The sequence below is a fragment of the Papio anubis genome, chromosome 14, assembly GCF_008728515.1.
Source record: "Papio anubis isolate 15944 chromosome 14, Panubis1.0, whole genome shotgun sequence".
In the NCBI taxonomy this organism is placed as follows: domain Eukaryota; kingdom Metazoa; phylum Chordata; class Mammalia; order Primates; family Cercopithecidae; genus Papio; species Papio anubis.
Window position 1 is genome coordinate 99,784,593 of NC_044989.1, and position 16,964 is coordinate 99,801,556.

General features: G+C 36.5%; 1 long non-coding RNA gene across 1 annotated transcript in view; it reads right to left on the reverse strand.

Annotated features, from left to right (window-relative positions):
- Positions 1 to 16,964, reverse strand: part of LOC110741147 — a 174,166-nt gene that overhangs the window by 91,024 nt on the left and 66,178 nt on the right. Inside the window, exon 3 of the long non-coding RNA XR_004178414.1 lies at positions 8,737 to 8,878. This is a non-coding gene — a long non-coding RNA (uncharacterized LOC110741147). The remainder of the gene's footprint in view (positions 1 to 8,736; positions 8,879 to 16,964) is intronic.

The window sequence follows — 16,964 nt, forward strand, 5'->3', positions numbered from 1 at the left end:
TTTTGTATTATTTTCATTTCAAATTTGGTTTGAAATCTATTTCTTCTCTGATCTTATTTATTTTCTTCTACTAACTTTGGATTTGGTTTGCTCTTGCTTTCCCAGTTCTTTAGGAGGCATTGTTAGGTTATTTATTTGAAGCTTTTCTTTTTTTTTTTTTTTATGTAGGCAATTATAGCTATAAATTTCCCTCTGAGTCTTGCTTTCACTATATCCCATAGGTTTTGGTATGTTGTATTCCCATTATCATTTGTTTTAAAAAAGTTTTTAATTTCCTTCTTAACTTCTTCACTGACCCACTGGTCATTCAGGAGTGTATACTTTAATTTTCATATTTTTGTGTAGATTCCAAAATTCCTCTTGTTATTAATTTCTAGTTTTATTCCACTGTGGTCAGAGAAGATGCCTGATATTATTTCAAATTTTTTAAATGTTTTAAGATTTGTTATATATAACTAGATATATATAACATTAGCTCTATATATAGAGCTAATATATGCTCTATCCTTGAGAATAATCCATGTTCTGGGGAGAAAAATTTGCATTTTCCAGCCATTGGATGATGTATTCTGTAAATATCAATTATATCCATTTGGTCTATATGCAGATTAAGTCCAATGTTTCTTTGTTGATTTTCTGTCTGGGAGATCTGTCCAATGCTAGGAGTCTCCAACTATTATAGTATTGGAGTGTATCTCTCTTCAGCTCTAAAAATATTTGCTTTTATATTTGGGTGCTCCTGTATTGGGTGTATATATACTCACAATTGCTTAATTGACCCCTTTATCATTACATAATGACCATTTTTGTTTCTTCTTAAGGTTTTTGTCTTGAAATCTATTTTGTCTGATGTAAATATAGATACCTCGGCTCTATTTTTTGTTTCTATTGACATGGAATATCCTTTTCCATCCCTTTATTTTCAGTCTATGTGTGCTTTATGGATTAAGTGTTTTTCTTGTAGGGCAACAGATCCTTGGGTCTTGTTTTGTCATTTATTCAGTCACTCTATGCTCTTGTATTAGAGAGTTTAGTCCATTTATATTCAATGTTATTATTGATAGGTATGGGCTTATTCCTGCCATTTTGTTATTTGATTTCTGGTTGTTGTGTGGCCTTTTGTTCCTTGTTTTCTTTTTTCCTGTCTTCCTTTTAGTGAAAGTGATTCTCTCTGGTGTTATAATGTAACTTCTTGCTTTTTTTTTTTTATGTATCCATTGTATGTTTTTTGACTTGTGGTTACTGTGAGGTTTGCAAATACTGCCTTATAACTCATTATTTTAAACTGATGGTAAATTAACACTGATTGCAGAAACAAACAAAAATAACTAGTGAACACTCTATGTAAACCTGGCCAACTTTGAAAATGATGTTTTGAAGCGCCTCCATATTGTTATATTAATCAGATTCTCTTTATATTTCTTGTTGTTGTTCTTCATGTAACTGATATGTTTTTATGACATACTAGCTTGTGATTTTGTGTCTTCTTTTTTTTTTTCTCTCTCAGACGTAAGGTCCAGGTGAAAAGGACATTTTATCTATTTTAATTCCAGAATCTGTTTTTAGCACACAGAAATGTTTCAAAAATATTTCTTGAATGGAAGTTGGTGGGATGAATCAATGAGTTTTCAGGATAAATGTCCCCATGTTAGACTTGCCGTATATGAATAGCATTGCACAATGTTGGGGTCATATGAAACAGCTGGTATGATGTATCTTTTTAATGTTTTAGATTTATTTAAGTTTAAACTCATTGTGTTTGATATAACAATGCCATTCTGCCTTTTTTGTTGGAATTGTGTAAGTCCTACATGCTTATAATTTTATTTTTAACCACAAGTATCATTTATTTTTGTGTGTCTTACAAGTAGAATACAACTAAATTTATTAAAACCGGTTCTGGCAGTTTTTGCTTCTCCCATTTTCGTATTATTATCCTTACATTTGCTTGCTTGATAACATTTCTGTTCATTCCACTTTCTCCTTTTTAATTTTGAAATTTCATATATTTTTCATTTAACTAACTGTTGTATTTCCTTTACCTGTTTTTATAATTAACACATATATCTCTACTGTTTGGGTACTATGTGTGAAATATTTTCCCTATAAAGATATACTATTCACCAATGAAGGTGCTCTTCTTCCTTAATCCCAACACTTTTGGGAGAATTCTAAAGAATAATTACTTCCTAAGAAATGAGACATTTAGCTGCTTTCATTTCTCCTGCCCTGTCTCCAACTCCTCGAAAAGAGGAAAACTCAGATGATTTAGCACACTTTCTTCTGTACTATTAGAATTTTTTCTTAAAGGATAGCTGGTCTATTTTAAGAATTCTTACTGAGCACTAATTTTTCAAAATCCCTGACAGCTTGTTCTTATCTATTGGGATAAAATGTTTGAGCAAGTCTGTATCCTGGTTCATTTGCTGTTTAATTAGTATTCTTTCTTGAGTATTTTCCTCAAATTTGTTACAAGTATAACACATTTACTGATATCTAGTATGTTCTCTAATATTTTTCCTTCTTGCAAGATATCAGCTGGTAAAAAAAATTCTTAGGTCACATTCTCTTTATTCTTACTTACACCATCTAGCATTGCATAAAGTCTGGTAATATACCACTTCATATTTTTGCTGGGTATCTTAATTCATTTCTTACAGTTTGTGTCCCAGATAATTAATTCAGGTGAAAAATAATTCATCCTCACCTTCTGTTCATTGCTGATTTTTGTGGTAAGGAAGTCATATTATTTAATTCCTAAAAATTATTCTTTGTGTTAAAATTCAAGTGTTCTGTTTCAACTCTTTCAGAACGGTCTTTATTATATGAGCGTTGTGTTCTGTTTCATGCCTTGTCATGTTTTTGTTTATTTTGTTTTGTTCATGAGGGCTCATCTCAGATTACTAGAATGCCTACCTACAGCAATCCCATAGGTGAAAAAGAAGGCAGAGGCTCTGCCAGATAGAAGGCACTGGCTGTCCAGTGAGAAGTCCATGGAAAGCCTCTTTGCTCCTTGATCTCTTCATCCCTCTCAGGCTCAGGAACTGCTATAACTCAAACCCAGTAATTTTAGTCATCCTCATTTTTCTGAGTCAGGGTCTAATGTTGAACGATACTTCACTTCACATCCCTTCCCATCATTTGATGCTTACTATTAATTGCCCAGAGCTCACAGAAATAATATTGCAGTGTTTGCCCAACTTGTAGGACTCCAGATTTGAAAGAACAAAACTCCCTGTGTTCAGTCACCATTAGGAAGCCCGTGCTTCTACTTGCATCTCTGCCACATTTGGCTGGGGAGAAACAGATAGGTTATACTCAAGGATCAAATGATAGGAAATAGCACATATTTAGAATTGCTCAAATTCAAAACCGGGGCCTGAGTTTTAATAGGCAAAATGTGGCTGTTTAGCAATTAACAAAAAAGTATAAGACTTGGGGGAAAATCGTAGTTTTAGAATTTCATAAATAAAAGCAGTTACTAGAAAACATATCTATTTTATGCTTATGATTTCAGAATTCACTGAATCAAGCATTGTTATTTACAAAAAAATGGAAGGTCTAGAAGGTGGAAGGAAAGAGGAAAGGAGGGAGGGAGATGAGAGAGGGAGGGAAGAAGGGAAGGAGTGAGGAAGATGGAAGAAGGGAGGGAGGAAGGAAGGAAGGAAGGGAGGAAGGAAGGAAGGGAGGGAGGGAGGGAGGGAGGGAAGGAAGGGACAAAGAGAAAAAAAAGAGAAAGAGGAAGGAAGGAAGGAAGGATGGAAGGAAGAAGGAAAGAAGAAGGAAGGAAGGAAGAGAGGAAGGGAGTTAAACAGGGATCTTCTAATAATGAAAGTCCCTTTTCCTGCTTGAATCAAAGGTGACTAAAACTTATCATTTATCTATGAGAAGAATTTGAAGACCCCTGCAAACACTGTCAAATAAAGTTAAAAGATCTGATAAGCAAAAGAAAGACTAGATGGCATAAAACACAACCAAGTTCATGCCATTGTAGCAATCAGATTAGAATGTTGCCACTGGCCTGGCATTCTTGGCTTCAAGAACCTTGACTCTGGTATCATGAATAAATTTAAATTGTCTCCATAGCCTTGGGCCAGTACCTAACATTTCATATCTGTGGGTAGAAGTAAAATGCCCACGCGCTGCCTGGGCCAAATGGGCATCTCTGAATGCTTATCCTGCAGTGAAGTAGGCCTGAATTCCATCATTACCGCCTATAATAAGAGTTTGTGTGCTGAGTGGCCACAAGAATGGAAAATGTGTACAAAGTATTTCTTTTGTGACCTAATGTTTGCACCCTTCTTCCATTAGTAGCTCATCCAAACAAAAGCATTCCCACCCAACATAATGTAGCTCTCCCTTATAAAAATGGAAATACAATCATCCTCTCCTCAAAGAAAGACCTCCAAAATGTGACCAGCTATCTAGCACCAAACCCAGGACTCCTGGTGATGTTTATTCCTCATTTTATTGAGATAAAAATCAAGTCTTAAAATTCTGTCATCTTTGGACAAAAATTTGAAATTTAATTAACACCAACACACTCAAGTTGAAACCACAAGTGTGTGTGTGAGTGTGTGTGTGTGTGTGTGAGATATGAAAGAAAGAAACTATAGACAGAGACTAAAGTATTTGGTTCCCAGATGGCCATGGTTGATATATATGATTTTTCTAAGGGGATCCATTGTTTCATTGTTTCATTTCTGAGTTAGGTGACTCCTTAGTGATCTTTCTGCTGTGGAGTAACCACTAACTTTATCTCTGAATAATGTTAGTACAAGTGAAAATGCCAGGAGTCCAATTATGCTCCATCCTCAACTCACCCTACCCCTATAGCACAGCAGCAGCCCTAGTTCCTCATTGATCACTCAGGTCTCTACATTTTATTTCTCCATCATTATGGACAATTGAGCAAATACTGCACTGTCTGTTGAAAGAGACTCTCGGGCATCCACAGCTGGACTAACATGTCCATGGCTACTGATGAGCCTCTTTTGCAGCGGGAGCCTTGTGGTGAGCAGTCTCAAAAGGCACAAAGGCTCTCACACTTGGAGACTGCTCCTAGCCTTCATCCTCATACCTCTTGCCCCTCCTCTTCATCATCAATTCACCAATGTTGCCCCTTCGAAATCCCTAAATTGTCTGACCACACTCTTTGCCACATTTTGTGAATTCCTGTAGCTCTATACTTCAGCCATCTCCTTACAGTATAATATAAACTATAAGATAAGATGGAAGTTGATATTCTGCCCAGGAGGAGAATCTCCATCCTACCTTGTTTTTCATAAATAAATGGGGTTATAACACAACACCCCTGCATCGTCTCCTAGTAATGCCAGTCACCTGTAACTCATGCCAGATATTTTTACTCTTTATTCAGAGAGTTTATATGGAACTCCTGATGAGCCTAGATGTGTACATTGGAAGAGGATGGCCAGGAGGCAAGAATAGGCACAATGGGAATGTGGTCCGATTGCTCTTGCACACTTCATGTGCTTTTACAGTTGGCCCCAGCTTCATCCCCTACATAACATTTCATGTACTTGATGAGTCAGTGCTCCTGGACATGCCAGACCTATGGTAACATGAATCATGTTAACATTCTTTTACTGATAAACAGCATGGTTGGTATGGCTGCTGGGAGTTCCACGTTTTTTTTTTTTCTTTGCCAGGGCCCTAGTCACCAGCCAAGAAGCATTACTTAGAAGAAGTGTAGTGACTCTATCCATAGAGGCTTCCATTGTGAATGTCCCTATGAGGACATGGCAAAGTCTCCACACAACATTCACAATGCAGACTATAAAACCTAAGTTGCAGACAAAAGAAACAATGCTTTAATAAAACAATAAATTAAACTTGAATAGACATGCAGATTTCCCAAACCTTACTTTACCCAAACCTTACTCTCACCTGACAACCTAAGCTAGGGGTAATTTGATTCAGTTTACTCCTATAGAACGCGCATAACTAATATATCAGGTGTTTCTGATGGTGTCAGATCAAAGCAGCTAAATTGATCTAATGCTAAAGCTCATTTCCTTAGCAAAGACCATCCCCTAACTTCAAACGCATCTTCTCCTTAAACAATAGAAACCTTCTCATTGAAATCTGCATTTGACAAAAATATTTCATTTTTAATAACATTTAATTTTAGTTCATTTGCACAGTGAGTTAATTTCAAAATCTTGCAGAAAATCGTCAATAATTTGTTAAGAAATTCAAAAGTAAAGATTATTCTAATATTCTGAATGTAAAGAGAATCAATTTCCAGAAATAAAATCTTATACAATAAAGTGTGTTGATTTATCTTAGGGGGAGATAGTTTAATAAGATTGTTAAATAGCTCATGTTACTAAATCGTTAAAAAAATTGATTTGAAAATTATATATTAGTAGAGTTTTCACACCTTTTAAGCAACAGCATCTGTCACAATTTCTTATTTCATGACTTTTATTATTTTTGTAATTATATTTTTGAGTGTTTATGTTATTTATATCTCATTTATAAATATAGTTAAATTGCCTAAATTATGGAAACTTCAAGAGTCAAATAGAACATTTTGCTACTTAAATTAGAGATTAAAGAGACAAATGATAACCTGACAAGGTGATAATTGAAAGTTCAGATTTGATCAAAAGAGCATCTTTTGTGTGTCTTTTACTTGGTACAAACTTAGCTATTTCTCATATATCAATTCCATTGATACATTTTTCTAGGTAACAACCATTGGTAAATGTGATCGTAACAAAGTATTTTAGAACATTTAATAATTTAAAACAGATTTTATTATGTTAATTACAGCTCTTACTAATGCTTATTAAAATTTCACATTGTTTTATATACCAATTCACTAGAGTGAAACTAAAGTGGGATTTGGCTTGACCTTAATCAAAGTTCCAGCCTGTAGAGATACTGATGCTAAATGCTTCAGGATGGTATTAATGAGAATGCATCTATATTGGCTGATGCAGAGTCTAGTCAACACTATGGCTGAAGAGTATAGTCAACCTAACCAAGTTGCCAGACTTGAGAAAGAAAAGGCAGAATAGGTTTGGTTTTATGCTGAGTAAGGGGTGTTATGATTTTTTTTTTTTTTTTGGTCATTTTTTTAACTCTCTGTGGAACATGTAGTTAATCCCTAAGCATACTCAGTCATATTCTCATTCAGGTATCTTGTTATAGAGTTGTCTACTTATGGGTGATTCCTTCAAGACACATAAAAAAGTAGAACCTTCCTCGCCCCAGCACCACCAGGCTGGGATACTCTTGAAAGCCTCTTTATTCTCAAACCATTGGTATTCTTGGCTAATCTTTCCATCATTCAGATGCTGGACAGTATTGTAACCAGATGCATGGTGATAAATTCTAACAAGACTTTGGATCAGCCTTCGATTTACAGTACAGCAATACTGTTACTATACTAAAACAGAAGACCTTTTATAATATCAAAAATTTCCTTCTCTTACACACACACACACACACACACACAATTAGTATATGATATGCAGCCTTCCTAGAGGACTATATTAAGCCATGTTTTCTGTCAATGTGATATAAAGAAACAAGAGACCTCCTTGTAATTTGGATTTTTCCAGGTATCTAATTTCAATCTAATGTACTGCTATGAAATGAAGCCAGTAAATTTATATGACTATTCCATTTGAGGACTTGGTCTTTTATTTTTAGTCCGTGACAATTTCTGGTTTCCATTCCTTGTTCAGGAATGATAACAGTGTGATTTACAGGTATAACTAACAAATGAGATTAATTAAATTGTCTAAAAGTGGCACCTGTCTGAGTATAGAGTTGCACTAAATGATTCTTTCAGCTTCGTTTCCTGTAGTCCTTACCATTTACAAGCCCTTCCCTCATGCAAAGTAACAATGAAGGGTTGTTTCCTAATGGGCATGAACTAAGAAAGCAGGCCTTATCCTATGGCCTAGATATATGATTATTATCACGGACTGGAAACAACAGGTGTATTTTTCAACTTCATTTACACAAATGATCCCTGTGTTTCACAGCATTCATTAATATAGCTTCTTGAATTGCCCAATTTGTTACAAATTTTTGCTATCAGCTGCCTTTGTGATTGAATTGAATTTGTAATGAAATAAAAGCTATCTTTCCTTTGTGAACATCGCTGAACACTTTGATCATTACAAGACAAACTTGATACTTTTAAAATATCTTAGGTTGTGGAAAAGGGAAAAATGGTTACTTCTGAGGATAAAAGTACCAACTGGATAAAACACTCCAGTAGTTTTGTATTTACATTTCTTCTATGAAAAAATTGCAAATAAATAAATAAATGGCAATTTGCCAAACTTTATGATCATAAAGCATTATGTAAAATGGATGTAGAGATTCTGAAACCTCAGGTGTATATTACTAGTAGTAGTTTTGATTACAATTGAAATGCTGAATTGAATTTTGTCAACATGCCTATCAGTTATGTCCCCATTTGGGGACAACAGGAGCTATAATGCATAATGAAAGATGAAAATTTTCATTCCAAGCCATACCTCTGAAATCAGCAATTGTGTTTATGAAATAAATGGATATTATTAACATATTTGAAATTGCAAATTAATGGAATTTTCAAAAGATAACTGGAGTCTCCATTCCTAAGTGACATAAATACCAAAATCAAAATACATCAGAGAGTATGTAAGCAGAGAGATTTTGCCCACTAAAACAATCTCAACTCAAGCCATTTATAAGTAAGATACTCACACTGCTAGTCTGGCTGGGATGGTCCGTGGTTAATGTCTGTCACTCTCGCATATTTTAAAATAGTGACTCTTTCCATCTTCATGAGTGAGTTTGAACAGCTAATCATGTAGTCAGTCAACTTGTAAGTCTAGCAAAAAAAAAACTGTAAAAGTTACATCTTATTGAAGCAAAATAATATTGCATTTATAAAAGTGTAATTAAAAGTACTCATCCAAATAAGCCACCGTTTGATACAAGTGATTCCTTTTTTCTCCTAAAGACAGTCAGAGCACCCTTGCCCTACAGACTGTGGCTCCAGAGATGCCAGTTACAATATGATTCTGATATGCTAATGTTCAACTGGGGTAGTACTGTAAACATTTTTACACAGAACTGCCATGTCTTATTCTGCAACAAATAATAAAATGCATCAGGAGGAAATCTAATTATACCTTATCTCTTATACCATTTATCTTCTGTAGGTTATATACAATAGAATTCAAACTACAAAATCAAAGCTACTCTAATAATTTATAGCATGAAGAGTGGCATCAACAAAGTTTACATCACAATGAAAGAAAACACTCACACATTTAAATTTTTTAAAACATAGAACTCTGTTATTATTTACTAAAAATATTCTAGAGGTCATATAAAACTAAGAAAAGGTGTTCCTAGGTGGCAGTACTATGCATTTATAATCTTCTTTTATATACAGTTTAATTCTACTTTTAAAAACTGTATTTCCAAAGTTGCTGGAGGCTCTCAGAATCTTTGCCAATAGTTTGTTGCAGTAGATATAGTCTGAGAAATATAATAGCTCAGTATCTTCCAATCAACCTAAGAAAGAAATTCAGAAAGATAGACTAATTTATCAAGGTCATGGAGAAAGAGAACATTGGTGTTTGAGTTCTGGCTGTTTCATCTTCCTTTTCTTTTCCTTCCTTCTTTCCTTTCTAATTTTTAGTGACTTTATTAGACAAGTAGGCACCACAATCCCCGCTGCTGTTGTTAGAGAATTCAGGGTGCACAGTGATGTTCCATGTTTATGAGTAGGGGATGCCATCAGCCCGTAAGACCTGATAAATTTCACACCAAAATTGTTCACTATATGTTTGGCGAGTTCAGAAGTTTTAGAGATGCCTTCAGAGATGGTGAGTGCGATACATGAAGATCTTGATATCACAATTGATTGATCCTCATTCCTAAATTCAGGAATTATGAGCCCCTTAGAAACAGTTCCAATGATACTTTGAGGTTAACTCCACTACTGACTTAACTGAACAAAATCTCTGGAAAAAAATATTTTTTGGCCAGATTTTTCCCAGAGATTTTGTTCAGTGGAGTAAGTAAATAAAATATCAGATATTGGGCTGGGATGATCGCGAATGCCAGCATAGTTCTAAAGACAAATGTTTACCACCATATGTAATGCAATGTATAGGATTGTGTTTGTTCTCCACCCTGTCTTCTACAAGTAGACCTTGAGCACTTTGAGAATTGCATTGTTTTATTAGTGTCAAATTTTATTTTATTAAACTTTAAGTTCTGGGGTACATGTGCAGAACATGCAGGTTTGTTACATAGGTATACACATGCCATGGTGGTTTGCTGCACCCATCAACCCGTAATCTACATTAGATATTGTTCCTAATGCTATCCCTGCCCTAGACCCCCACCCACTAACAGGCCCCAGTGTGTGATGTTTCCCTCCCTGTGTCCATGTGTTTTCATTGTTCAACTCCCATTTATGAGTGAGAACATGTGGTGTTTGGTTTTCTGTTCTTGTGTTTGTTTGCTGAGAATGATGGTTTCCAGCTTCATCCCTGTCCCTGCAAAGGATATGAACTCATCCATTTTTATGGCTGCATAGTATTCCATGGTGTATTTCTGCCACATTTTCTTTATCTAGTCTATCACTGATGGGCATTTGGATTGGTTCCAAGTCTTTGCTATTGTGAACAGTGCCACAATAAACATATGTATGCATGTGTCTTTACAGTAGAATGATTTATAATCATTTGGGTATATACCTAGTAATGGTATTGCTGGGTTAAATGGTATTTCTGGTTCTCGCTCCTTAAGGAATTGTCACACTGTCTTCCACAATGGTTGAACTAATTTACACTCCCACTAACAGTGTAAAAGCATTCCTATTTCTTCATATCCTCTCCAGCATCTGTTGTTTCCAGACTTTTTAATGATCACCATTCTAACTGGCGTGAGATGGTATCTCATTGTGGTTTTGATTTGCATTTCTCTAATGACCAGTGATGATGAGTTCTTTTTCATATGTTTGTTGGCTGCATAAATGTCTTCTTTTGAGAAGTGCCTGTTCATATCCTTCACCCACTTTTTGATGGGGTTGTTTGTTTTTTTCTTGTAAAATTGTTTAAATTTCTTGTAGATTCTGGATATTAGACCTTTGTCAAATGGATAGGTTGCAAAAATTATCTCCCTTTCTGTCAGTTATCTGCTCACTCTGGTGATAGTTTCTTTTGCTGTGCAGAAGCTCTTTGGTTTAATTATATCCCATTTGTCTATTTTGGCTTTTGTTGCCATTGTTTTTTGTGTTTTCATCATGAAGTCTTTGCCCATGCCTATGTCCTGAATGGTATTGCCTTGGTTTTCTTCTAGGGTTTTTATAGTTTCAGGTCTTATGTTTAAGTCTTTATTCCATCTTAAGTTAATTTTTGTATAAGGTGTAAGGAAGGGATCCAGTTTCAGTTTTCTGCATGTGGCTAGCCAGTTTTCCCAATATCATTTATTAAATAGGGAATCCTTTCCCCATTTCTTGTTTTTGTCAGGTTTGTCAAAGATTAGATGGTTGTAGATGGGTGGCTTTATTTCTGAGGCCTCTGTTGTGTTCCATTGGTCTATAAATCTGTTTTGGTACCAGTACCATGCTGTTTTTGTTACTGTAGCCTTGTAGTATAGTTTGAAGTCAGGTAGCATGATGCCTGCAGCTTTGTTTTTTTGTTGGTTTTTGTTTGTTTGTTTTGTTTACTTAGGATTGTCTGGGCTATGTGGGCTCTTTTTTGGTTAGATATAAAATCTAAAGTAATTTTTTTCCAATTCTGTGAAGAAAGTCAACGGTAGCTTGATGGGAATAGCATTGAATCTATAAATTACTTTGGGAAGTATGGCCATTTTCACGATATTGATTCTTCCTATCCATGAGCATGGAATGTTTTTCCATTTGTTTGTGTCCTCTCTTATTTCCTTGAGCAGTGGTTTCTAGGTCTCCTTGAAGAGGTCCTTCACATCCGTTGTAAGTTGTAGTTTTAGGTATTTTATTCTCTTTGTAGCAGTTGTGAATGGGAGTTCATCATGATTTGGCTCTCTGTTGGTCTGTTATTGGTGTATAGGAATGGCTGTGATTTTTACACATTGATTTGGTATCCTGAGATGTTGCTGAAGTTGCTTATCAGTTAAAGGAGATGTGGGGCCGAGACAATGGGTTTTTCCAAATATACAATCATTTCATCTGCAAACAGAGACAGTTTGACTTTCTCTTTTCCTAATTGAATACGCTTTATTTCTTTCTCTTGCCTGATTGCCCTGGCAAGAACTTCCCACACTATGTTGTATAGGAGTGGTGAGAGAAGGCATCCTTGTCTTGTGCCAGTTTTCAAAGGGAATGCTTCCAGTCTTTGGCCATTCAGTATGATATTGTCTGTGGTTTGTCATAAATAGCTCTTATTATTTTGAGATACATTCCATCAATACCTAGTTTATTGAGAATTTTTAGCATGAAGGGTGGTTGAATTTTGTTAAAGGCCTTTTCTGCATCTATTGAGATAATCATGTGGTTTTTGTCATTGGTTCTGTTTATGTGATGGATTATGTTTATTGATTTGTGTACATTGAACCAGCCTTGCATCCCTGGGATGAAACCAACTTGATCGTGGTGGATAAGCCTTTTGATGTGCTGCTGGATTCGGGTTGCCAGTATTTTATTGAGGATTTTCTCATCAGTGTTCATTAGGGATATTGGCCTGAAATTTTCTTTTTTGTTATTGTGTCTCTGCCAGGTTTTGCTATTAGGATGATGCTGGCCTCGTAAAATGAGTTAGGGAGCATTTTTTCTTTTTCTATTGTTTGGAATAGTTTCAGAAGGAATGGTACCAGCTCCTCTTTGTACCTATGGTAGACTTCGATCAAGCAGAAGAAAGGATATTAGAGACTGAAGACTCAATGACATAAAGCACGAAGACAAGATTAGAGAAAAAAGAGTGAAAAGAAACAAACAAAGCCTCCAAGAAATATGGGACTAAGGGAAAAGACCAAATCTATGCTTGATTGGTGTACCTGAAAGTAACAGGGAGAATGGAACCAACAGACACCTCATATAGGAGAGTTCTGACTGGCATCTGGTAGGTGCCCCTCTGGGACAAAGCTTCCAGAGGAAGGAACAGGCAGCAATCTTTGCTGTTCTGCAGCCTCCACCAGTGATACCCAGGCAAACAGGGTCTGGAGTGGACCTCCAGCCAACTCCAGGAGAGCTGCAGCAGAGGGGCTGTTAGAAGGAAAATGAACAAACAGAAAGGAATAGTATCAACATCAACAAAAAGGACATCCACTCAGAGACCCCAGCTGAAATGCACCAACTTCAAAGACCAAAGGTAGATAAATCCATGAAGATGGGCAGACACCAGCGCAAAAAGGCTGAAAATTCCAAAAACCAGAATGCCTCTTCTTCTCCAAAGGATCACATCTCCTCTCCAGCAAGGGAACAAAACCAGACAGGGAATGATTTTGACGAATTGACAGAAGTAGGCTTCAGAATGTAAGTAATAACAAACTTCTCCGAGCTCAAGGAGCGTGTTCTAACCCAATGCAAGGAAGCTAAGACCCTTGAAAAAAGGTTAGACGAATTGCTAACTAGAATAACCCGTTTAGAGAAGAACATAAATGACCTGATGGAGCTGAAAAACACAGCACTAGAACTTCATGAAGCATACACAAGTATCAATAGCTGAATTTATTTATGTCAATTTTTATCCACAAGAGGAAGTATATACTCCTTAATAAATGATAGTCTAAGGGATAAATGGATATGATGGAAAGATCATTCAATGAAACTAAGATAGACAATTTGATAAAGAATGTCATAGGAAGAATAGATGGAGAGAAATGGGAAAAGGGGTTTTCCGGAAGACTGTTGTAGTTTAGGGTGAGCTTCTATAGGACAAGTAGAAGATGATGCTGAAAATTATAATGATGAAAGCTTAACATTGAGAACTTCTAATGCTAAAATAATAAATTAAGATTTTTCCTAAAATGTAATGGAGCAGCCTATTTAAAGTTCTTAATAAAAGAAGGCAAGATAATTAATCTGTATATTTTTAAGTTAGTTGATCCAGCAACTGAGAACAAAATAATCATCTCTGTCTGAGGTTTATTTAAATATAGGAGAAATAAATTATTAATGTGCTCTCTAAAGACATAAATGTTATATAAGTAATTCCATGAAAAATACATCCAAACCAATAAACCAGAAGGCTCTCATCTGTACACACATAAGCCTATATATTTGTGGTAAGCTCAGGCCTGGCATTCAGAGTTTAGAATTTCACATGCTAGGTCTACTCATTCAGTTAACCAACCATGGCAACCCAAGATATGGAAACTTTTCTAGACATCATTTCACCACAGGAATCCATCTATGATCCTAGGCATTGGTTCTTATTACCTCTACCAAGAGAAAAGAGAAGTCAAAGAAATAAGCAATTGATTAATCCCTCTTTCCTCATCAACTCCTTAAAACCTCAAACTTCACTTATAATAATAACAACAATGACAATGGCAATAATAATGAATGCTCATCATGGTCATAAACAAAAATAAATCATTATTTTTTTCCTTTTTCTCAATGGACTAGAAATTAGGATTGCTGGTTTTGATTTTGAAGGGATTTTAAAAAGTATTTTTAACAAGGCATTTTGTGTGGTGCATCTATGGGAGTTATAGCTACAGCACATAAAGAAGCTTCTCTTCCCTCCTGTGAGTGTTTTGGAATTCAACTGGATAATGTTGTGTCTGTTCTTCCATTCAGGACCTGGGATTAACAGCACTGTTTTCCATCCCCTTGTCAACAGCATGCCTTAGAAGCCCCCTGTTACCCTGGATAACAGTGTGGCTGCAATTCAGACCTGAAAGAAATAGGTCTGGGATGGTCTCTCTGATACTTAGAGCTATTCTACAGCACCGTTATCTCCATTTGTAATTTGTTTTCAAGAACAGTGATTTACATTTCAGTTGGATTACACCTTTTAATGTATCACAGAGTAAAGTGGCTATAGTGCAAACTCACAGCTCTGCCACATTTCACATAATGCATTTGAACCACCAAGGAGGGGATTATAGTTACAATTAAAACCAAAAATAGGACAGACCTTTTCATGATGTGGCAGAAACACTTTGTGGGTGGCAGGAAAGAGGCAAAAAGAGCTGTCCATACTGCTATTTTAAGGTAGTATGAAACAGCACTCTACCATTGAGTTTTTATGGTCCTGGCCATTACTAAAGGAGTAAACATGAGAGTACCTGGCAATATCTCAAAAAGTTAAATAAAGATGATGCTTACTGTGGGACTGCTTCACAGTATCTAAGAGAGTAAAACTTTTATTAATATATACATTCTACTAAAAGATCAAATTAAGCCAAAGTAAGATTACAGAGCAAAAAGTAATGTCAAGATTAGCAAAGTATTATTTTCAATAAGTAATTATTGAATGCTTCTATAAATGTCTTTTATTGTAAGGTTTCAGAAGTAGAGTAAGATTGTAAAATAGAAGCCTACACCACTTGTTTCCCCCAGAGGAACACCAAATTTTAACAACTATCTGCACACAGAAAAGCACCATCACGAGAAACAAAAATCAGGTGAGCAATCACAGTGCCTGGTTTTAACTTCATATCGCTAAAATAGACATTGAAGAAGGTCAGAGAGATAGCCTTGAATCACTAACACCACCTCTCCCCTCTCCCCCTGCAGCTTGGAGAGTCTGTACACTTTGGGGAGGGAGAGTGCCATGACTAGGGGACTTTACATTGAACTCAGTACTGTCCTATCATAGCAGAGAACAAAGCAATGCTAGGCTCAGTCAGCACCTATGCACAGAGGGAGCATTTGAACTAAAGGTAGCCAGAGGGGAGTTGCCCATCTCAGTGGTCAGAACTTGAGTTTCTCAACAAACCATGCCACTCTGAGCCAAAGTGCTCTTAAATCTTATATAAACTTGAAAGACAGTCTACAACAAAAGAACTGCAATTCCTAGGCAATTATTAGTGCTGGGCTGGGGTCAGAGTCAGAGAACTAGGGTGGCACATAACTAGGAAGTCACCAGCCAGGGCACCTAAGGAAGTGCTTGTGCCGTCCTTCTCCCAAACCTAGGCAGTACAGCTTGCAGCAATGAAAATGACTCCTTTCTACTTAAAGAGAGGAAAGAAAATGACTCCTTCTTTCTACTTAAAGAGAGGAAAGAAAATGAATCCTTCTTTCTACTTAAAGAGAGGAAAGTGAAGAGTAAAGAAGACTTTGTCTTACATCTTGAATACCAGCTCAGCTACAGTAGGATAGGGTGCTGGGCAGAATCATGAGGCTCCCATTCCATGCCTGGCTCATGAATGACATTTCTAGACACACCCTGGGCCAAAAAGAAACACAATGCCTTGAAAGGAAGGGCCCAGTTCTGGCAAGATTCATCACCTGTCAACCTAAGAACCCTTGAATAACTAGCAGTGATACCTAGATAATACTCCCTGGACTTTGGGCTCTGAGATGTGCTGACTTCAGTACACACTCTGAGCTGTGGTGGCTACGATGAATGACTCCTTATGTTTGAGAAAAGCAGAGGGAAAAGTAAAGGGGACTTTGTCTTGTATCTCAGGTGCCAGCTTGGCCACAGTTGGGCAGAGCAACAAGCAGTCTTTTGGGGTCCCTGAGTCTGGGCCTAGGCTTTTAGACAGTATTTCGAGATCTGCCCTGGGTCAGAGGGAAGCCCATTGCCCTGAAGGGTGAATCCCACACCTCGCAGCATTCACCACAAGCTAACTGAAGAGCCCTTGAGATTTAAATAAACATCAGCAGTGGTCTGACAGAAACACCTATGGGCCAGTGGTGGTGGTGGTCACAGAAAGAGGTTCCCCTGACTCTAGAAAGGGGAGGGAATAGTGGGAAGGACTTTGTATTATCTTTCGAGTATCAACTTAGCCATGGAGAATAGAATATCAGGCAAACGTCT